This window comes from Haliaeetus leucocephalus, unplaced genomic scaffold (genome assembly GCF_000737465.1).
Source record: "Haliaeetus leucocephalus isolate CR32 unplaced genomic scaffold, Haliaeetus_leucocephalus-4.0 Scaffold195, whole genome shotgun sequence".
Taxonomy (NCBI): domain Eukaryota; kingdom Metazoa; phylum Chordata; class Aves; order Accipitriformes; family Accipitridae; genus Haliaeetus; species Haliaeetus leucocephalus.
In genome coordinates this window covers 5,409,325-5,417,929 of record NW_010972631.1, presented here as the reverse complement: position 1 = coordinate 5,417,929, position 8,605 = coordinate 5,409,325, and the positions used below count along the sequence as shown (strand labels likewise).

Below are 8,605 nucleotides of genomic sequence, written 5' to 3'. Positions count from 1 at the left end.
AGGGGGGTTTTTTTTTTTTTTTTTTTTTTTTTTACTATAACTGACAGAATAATATAGTTACACAAAGTACTCTTAGGTTAGCTTTTGGGCCTAAAGTATTTACTATATTTCTAACAACAGACATCTACACCACTTTCCGAACCTCACATTCTCTTTACAGCCAAACCAGCAGCATCATTTAATAAAGAAACTGTGAGAAAAGTGCAAAATGCCTCAGAACTTTTCTTGAAGTGGAGTATTCAGTAAGACCATGAAATACTATTTCTGAAAGGCAGATTATTCACCAGTCAGGAAAAACATTCTTCATTGTCTGGTGCAAACAGCCAGTCTCATTCAGGTCTTCACACCTGAATGGCCAGCTTCCCCAAGAGCTTTGAGCTCAAAGCTCTCAAAGCTTTATGCCTTGGTTCTGCGCTTTTTCAGCAGTTCCTGGAAATTACTGAAAGAGTTCTTTTTCTGTTTCTGCATCGAAGAAGACGGGACCTTTAACAAAACAAATTATCATATGACATAGCTCTTTTGTTCTTAATTAAGCACTTCAGCAACTTTTTATAAGATATGTTGCAAAAGTGATAGCAACTGGACAAAGATTATTCCATATTCAAGTTTTGTTTCTCTTTATTACGTTCTAAAGATATTCTGTAGTTTTCTGGAGAACTATATATTTGTACATATTTGCATAGAAACCAGCTACCTACAAGGCAGCTGGAACAACACACACAAAAATTTAATTCTAAAGAATATCCCATCAGCATCATAATTGCATTGGTTCATCAGGCTAGGAAAAGAATGAATATTTTTCTATGTTCACTGAAATGTAAATTAAGTTTTCCTACACAAGACAGAAAGACTTCAGTATCTTTTCTGTTCCTCAACCATTAGTGGGTCCTCCACCTGAAATACATACAGCCTGAAGAATAATAGGTTCCAACTTCTTTTTTGTTGGGCAAATACATAAAATACAGCCTTCCCAGGGGAAAATGGAGAAGTTTAGGGAAACAGAACAAAATTTTCTAGTTCAATTTATAAAAGAAGTGTCATTCCAGTTCATGATTTCATTGAGAGGATCAGACGAGAATAGGATAAATCAAAAACAAATGCTTTAACACACAGCTCTGAACCAGACATCCAAAAAATCCAAATACACTTCACTTTCACTTACCACCACTTATCTCAATGTTTGGAAAAGGAAATTATTGGTCATGAAAAACGTGGTATGTTGAAATAACTGTAATTTTGCAAATATTCAGTGTTCTGCAAAAGGTTCAATAAAAATAACATTTATTTAGAAAGCCTTACTCGTTCTTCCCTAAAAAAAGAGTCTGAAAGTTATTTTTCTTAACATTTAATTCCACTGCCATGGCAACTCTACAACTTTCTTTGATTCCAGCTGCCATGGATTTCATACACTGGTCTTTTTTCCTTTAAATACTATATACCATGGACCAAGCTACAGTACAACGCAAAACAGTCCTCTTCCATTCTGATTTCTCCAACATGTTTTAAAATGTATTCCCGAGTAAAGGAAAAGGTAAGGCAACCACTAAAAGAAATCTCAGCTATCAGGAAGCTCTGTCCTCCAGTCACCTTGCAGAAATAGCTGCTAATCTAGGCCAAGATTTTCCAAGTTTAAAATCTTCAAGCCAATGCACAGCCAATCAAGAGGGGCATTATTCTATTCAGCAACAAGCATTTTCTCCCCCACATCCAGAGCACAACACAGAAACAACTCTCTACATGAATACCAAAACCGAAGCTGTAAACAAAACCACACTGAATGGATGCAGGTGCTACATGACAGTTCAAGCGAACCACCTATGACCAATACGCATACTAGCTGAGGAGGTTCTGAAAACTTGGCTCTGAACACCCAGGCAAAACCACATTCTCTTCCTATATTCCAAGCAACTACAGAAATATCATGGAAAGCATGCAACTCGTGCTTTAAAATGAAAGAGCTACTAGGACACCAAATACTTTGCCATCTGAACAAGTCAAAATCGGCTGTGCTCAACTTAAGAGCTTCTTAGCTGTAGCATGCTTCTGCTTCAGCTGTTACAAGAGAACTGTAATTCTCTGGGTAAAGTGTAATGGTATGCATTTTGAGATTTGATTTTGAGTTTCTTCAACATTAGAAATAATATAAATAGCCCAAATTAAGCTCTATCATATATATATACACACACATACATATGAAAGTACATAAAATATATATTTATCTCCCAATTAATGGAAAACTTACAGGCTGCCAATGGCCTCCAAAAGGAGTTTAGAGATTGAAAAACTGTAATGGCAAGCTACCACATTAAAAATGCCTGTTGCAAAAAGCACCTGCCTATATATTTGTACACTGTTACTCATTAGTTCCCCAATATACCTTTAGTCTCCTCTTTCTTGCCAAGACCAAAACCTGTGTCTTTGCAGCAGCTGCACCTGATCAGGAGCCAATCAACTGAATATTCTCTGCCCACTGTAATCCAACACTGCACATCCATCTGAAACTACCATTTTGGTATAAACCACTACTGGTTTTGTATAATCCACACTGGTAATTTGGTCTTGATCACTCCCCCTTCCCTGGACATCAGCAGAGAAAGATGAAAAGACACAAGTGATTTTGCCCATTTTCCTATCCATTACAAAACAAAAAGGATGCTCCTTAAAGATATCCAAAATATCACACATCTTGATTCTTCTAGCAACTAAAAAAACATGTATCTTCTTGTTAAAAGGTTGAAAGCTAATGAACGTTTTAGTGACCATATGAGAGCTTAAAGATAATAACTAAAAAAGAAAAAAAGAAAAAGAATACCTCCAACCTCCAGCTTCCCAGTTTTTCAATGGTACAGACAGCGCATGTATGATTCATGATACAGCATAGCAAACTGAAGCACAGCTACAACATTACTGAATGGACCAGAGAGAATAACTTCTACAAGACACTCAAATCTTTCCAAAGAAAACCATTACCAGTCTACATGACTTATTCTCCCCAACAATGGGTGCAGGCTATACTGTCCTGGTTTTAAGTTGTTATATAGTACTAATTATTTATCTACTGACAGCTTTATTACATCTTTAAGAAAAAGAGTTTTATTTGTATGTATTCACTGTTGAAATATATTTTATTCCATTTCATACTTCAAAGACAAAATTAGCTTCAGAGCAGAACTAGTAGATGAATTTACAATACCCTCCCCCCCCCCGGTAAATATGACAACACAACATCTTAATAAAAATAATACTAAAGGTAAGGTATATGACAAAGAAAAATATAAACAGAGCTACTACTTAGCTCTCATCATCACAATAATCAATGACCCTGGAAGTTAGGTATTACAAAGGCAATGCCAGAATAAAATTGACTTACCTATACTAGGTGGACTGCCATAATTTACAGGGGACTCTGGAGGCCTCCCACAATGTAGTGCAGCAAGAGCAGATCCCTTCCATACGACATGTTTGCAACCTGTTTTTAAAAAATTACACAAAAAATGTAGGCGTTTTTTCATGCGAAAACACAGAAAAGGCATAACATAGCAAGAACTCTCAAAATTCTCATAAAATTTTCATACTTTTGTTTGTACGAAGCAAAGACTGTCTGCCAGCTCCTAATAACGTCTGCACTCCAGGGACACTTTGGGGAATTTCTTGCTCTAGAAGCGGTCCAAGCCGATGGCATATTTGAAGCAAGTGATCAGGTGCCAAGTGTCTGTAATATTTCACCTATTATATGAAAGAGCAAACAAAAAATTTGATAAGGAACATAGTATTTTTGAAGAATTACTGGTTTAATTTTTTTCCCCCATATTAATACACAAATTCATAAGAAAACTATAGTATATTAAGGATAAAAACAAATAATGACCTTTAAGTACAATAATTTGTTCCAGCTGGTCCTAATTAATTCTTTTATTCAGCACATGCCACTTCATACAAAGAACTGTTGGTATTTACTACTTTCTGACTTTAAGGCACAGTTGGCCATAGTCTAACAAGCTCCTTTATAATCACAGCACAAAATGTATATATTCAGTATTATATTTAAATAGTAGTGTGATCAATTTAAGTTACTGTAAGATAAAGGTGAGACAAAGTTTGTAAGGAGAACAACATTCACAGAATTTTTGGAAGATTCACATGTACCAAATACATAACATAGCTGTGTAGCAGACAACGCAAAAACATTCTGCCTCAACTCACCTAAGTTTCAAGACCTTGTCGAAGTTCATTGGATTTTTTTTTTAATATCTAAAGCTTTTAAAGAAAAATGTGGGCTTAAGTAATTCAACTTTAAAATTGGTCTACATGGTCCTCTATTAGGCTACAAACATGCCTAGTTTTTGTAACTGCTCGGTTTTCAACTGCACAGTACTAAAACAAGCTCCTGTTATCAGCAACAATCTTCTCACCCCTTGATTATAACAATGTTGAACCAGTATTAATGACTGCCCAGACAAAACCAGCTCATTCTTTTGAACTACTATAATTCTAGATCAGAAGACCATCTTATATAACAAGGAAAAAAGCTTCAAAATGTGACAACAGTAATATCCTATTAACATAAAGCTTTCCATTAAGAAATAGCTTTTTTTTTAAATGCATAAGCTATTGTCAGCTTAGACTATAACAAAGAGAATTTAAAATAATAAAATTAAGAGCGAGGACAGAAACTCAATTTTCTTCAGTTCTTGTACAGGATTTGGCATGCAGTAGTTTTATCCTTCGCACAGCCTGAGACATGTCTTCACAGTTTTACTTTGCAGAGGAAAAAACGTACTGCAGTAAAAGCTTGTGATGTTTTGTTATTCTGCAACTAGAGAAGGCTGTGACTGACATTTTAGGCAGAACGGTGCTTCTGTATTACACCCAATTAACAGGAATATACCTCGTTCTTCATCAAATGTGCTCCTATCTTGCTGACACACTGTAATAGCTTCATATATTCTAGCAGTTTGTTCACATAAAGAGTACTACTATCTGAAACCGAGGCTCTGGAAAAGCCTTGCTTACACCAGTAATTCCCATCAACACCACCACAACCTCCCAGTGAAGGAGTAAATGTTTTTCTCTTTCGCTCCTGCCGTGGTTTACCCTGGCCAGCAGCTCAGCCCCACACAGCCACTCACCCGCTCCCGCCCAGTGGGGTGGGGGAGAAAATCAGAAAGGTGAAAGAGCAAAAACTCATGAGTTTAGACAAAGACAGTTTAATCAGTAAAGTAAAAAGCTGCATGGCAAGAAAAGCAAAATAAGGAATTCACTCACTACTTCCCATTGGCAGACGAATGTTTAGCTGTTTCCAGGAAAGCGGGGCCTTCCTTCTGTGAATTACATTACTTTTGTAGAAGGCCTTGCAAGCTGTTTGAATTTGACTGCCTAAAAGTTAAATGACTTACAAAATTCACACAAGTGAAAAACAGAAAAAGGATTTTTTTTTAAATATTAGTAATTTTTTTTTAATAAAGTTACAGTTGATTGTGCCACTCAGTTCATTTAAAATTACTAAATTCAACGTCATCAGACAGGCACCCTGTTAGAAGAGTGGCAAAAAATCATCCACTGAATTCAGAACTTGCTATTCCGATTAATTTTTTCTTACCAGTAACATGCAAATAAAACTTGCTTTTTTCTACTTAAAGGAGGAATCACAGTCAAAATACACGCTTGAGAGCCCTAAAATACCAGAATAGCCGTAAGAAGTGACAAAGCTATGTAGTTTCTGCCATCAACAGCCCTGACCCATTTCCTTAGCTTTTGTCTCCTCCGCTCCTATCAAAAGGAGCACAAAAACTTAACAAATACTGCCCTTCGTATAATTCTATCTGAAACCAGACTTCATGTCTGCAGAATCCGAACTTGTCTCTCAAAGATTAATAATTATTGATTTTTTTGGTTTAACCACAAATATTAGAACTACATATGCAATACAGTTGTCATTTTATCCTGCTCCAGACCCTTCAGTTTTACACATCCTCACAAATGCACAAAATCTAAAGTAAATGAAGCAAATCGGCTTTGACACGTTCCAAAACTACAGATAGCTGACATCTTGAGTCATACTTCTCATGATTTGTCATAAGCCATGTGTTCACTTTTTTATTTTAGCATAAACTAGGTAGGCTCAATTCCTCCTGCAGTTTTTAAAGCAAATATTTTGAAAAAGGGGGATCTATTTGTATTATTCTTGCTCATAGCTATTAAAGATCTCATCTTAATATATACCTTACACCCACACTATAGTCTCTCCTCATTTAAGTCCATTTGCGTGAAAGCAGCTATTTATGCCAAGTTACGCAGTAGTTTGGTGATGCTTCTGCACAGCGTCTGTCTGAATAACCACTGTTTGCTACTAAGCAGCATTTGCAACCAGCTCATTAACAAACTGATTCAACAATACTAGACTGAGCCGTACACTTAAAAAAAGTGACACTGGCAATCTAAACACTTGTCAGTTCCAGAAAGTTTATAAAACTATTTCATGAACCATACAGTCAATATTTGACTCCCAATTTCCTATATAAGACTAAGGCACACACAAGAAACTTTTAAAAATGAAAAAGGCTTCATTTCGCTGCAAAACCTGCTAGGGAAAAACCCTCTTATTTCATTATAGGTTTTACTTGGACTTACTTCTTTCCCTTATGGTCCTGCTATAAAGACGTAAATGGTGGAACTTAAGTTTTCTCCAGGTAAAGTACTTCTCCATCAGAAAAAAATAATTTTCTTTTAACAATACTAATAGAATAGTTGCAGTTGAAAGGGACCCACAACAATCATCTAGTCCAACTGCCTGACCACCTGAGGGCTGACCAAAAGCTAAAGCCTGGTGTTAAGGGCATTGTCCAAATGCCTCTTAAACACCCAGGCTTAGAGCATGGACACCTCTCTAGGAAGCCCGTTCCAGTGCCAATTTGTATGTGTGACTAATAGCATAACAGCAAAAGTCACAAATGAAAGAAGTGCCCAACAGAAAATCACCTTAGTCCTGATTCCTCCCTTTTTCAAAAGGGAAAAAAAAAAAATAAATAAAAAATTGCAGACGAGAACCACAATGTGGTAGCAACAAGTCAAGAAAGGACAAAGTAAGGAAGTTTATTCGATACATTAAACAACAAAGAGTGGCTTGAAAGCTAAAATTATTTGGATTGTTCTTAGGTGCTGCAGCCTACCAGGAGACAATTCTTGCACTGACAAACTGTAAAAGAAGCTAGAACCAACGTAAAATATAGCTACCACCCTCTGTCCTGCTCCTAAAACAAATAATAATTACAAAAAAACTCCTGTCAAGAGTACTTTTAAGTCAGATATAAGTGACAAAAAAAGAAAAAATTTTTTTTTTTAAATGAGTTTACAAGCTTTGTCAGAGACAGAAAAGCTCATAACAACTCAATAGAATGATGGAAATTTGTCTTGATATCAATCTGATTCTGAGAGGAGAAAGTAAAAGCAAAAGGAAAAAAAATAACAGATGTACAAGTATTTAAAATTCATATAGCTCTAAATGAAAAGTGAAAACTGGACTCTACAAACAGGAATTTTAAAATTTTATGCCAAAACTGTGATGTCAGACAGTCTAAAAACAGCACAGATCTTTTTCTCTGCCAGTCCCACCTAGCTGAAATTCTAGCTGGTTTCCTCCTGTTAGGCTTTCTGCAACATCTAATTCTGCTCTTTTCCTCCAATAGAAATGCACAGAAGATACGCTTTTACAAGTATAATAATGAACTCTCTTTTTGTTCGAATAGACTTTTCACATGAGACAAGTTAATAACATTTCTTAAACATTACTGTAATAAAAAGCAGAACTCTGTTAGCAAGTACAAAATTTTCAGCTCTTAAGCACAAATAATATTTTCTAGAAAATAAGAAGCAGCATTACTCTCAACCTCACCCTTTACCTACTACCCCAACTTTATTTATTCCGAACAAACAGCGTGGGAATACAAAAAATGCACCTACACTGCTATTTGGACTAACATTCAAATCTTTATTACCTTTGAAATAGACCCAAGTGCTTATATTTTCATTCTGCATGACTCTGCAGAATAATTCAGCATCAGAATCACAATGAATGCATCTACAGAATCATGATTTGACCTAGACTCTTTAGTTAAATTTGTAATACATAATGCAGTTATTCGCTGCCAGTGTTTTGGACATCAAGTAAAATATGACCCTATTCTGGATCCTGCTCTAAGCATTGTGCATACCAAGATGTTCTCCAAAGTACTGTTGTTGGGTTTTTTTTTTCCCCCATGCTAACAGTTAACATGCTTAACTACAAGTTTGACTGTAAATATCTTTCAGAAAAACACACTTCCACACAAGGCCATTTAACAACAAAATCTAAGTCAGTCATCTAACCTATATATCAAGATGTGAGAGCTCAATCTTACTATTTCCAGCAGCTACCCCAGCTTTAACTATTCTGCTATGTAACATATTACCCAAAACAAGCTCCAAATTGAACTACAGTAATTGTTGTACTATATCAGACCATCAATCTAATTGAGTACCCTGTACCACCAGCCACTGCCTTATCACTTTAAAATTAGGAACTGCAATGAAGTGCAATTACTTTTCTCTGAAGCTTTTTTTTTTTTTT

General features: G+C 35.8%; 1 protein-coding gene across 2 annotated transcripts in view; it reads right to left on the bottom strand.

The window, feature by feature from the left end:
• The window catches only part of PHIP (pleckstrin homology domain interacting protein), a 113,685-nt gene that overhangs the window by 98,785 nt on the left and 6,295 nt on the right, over positions 1-8,605 (bottom strand). For both annotated transcript variants that reach the window (XM_010565760.1, XM_010565759.1), the window contains exons 5-6: positions 3,576-3,726; positions 3,371-3,469 (exon numbers count right to left, since the gene is read on the bottom strand). The gene's annotated coding sequence lies outside the window, so the exon portion shown is untranslated. The remainder of the gene's footprint in view (positions 1-3,370; positions 3,470-3,575; positions 3,727-8,605) is intronic.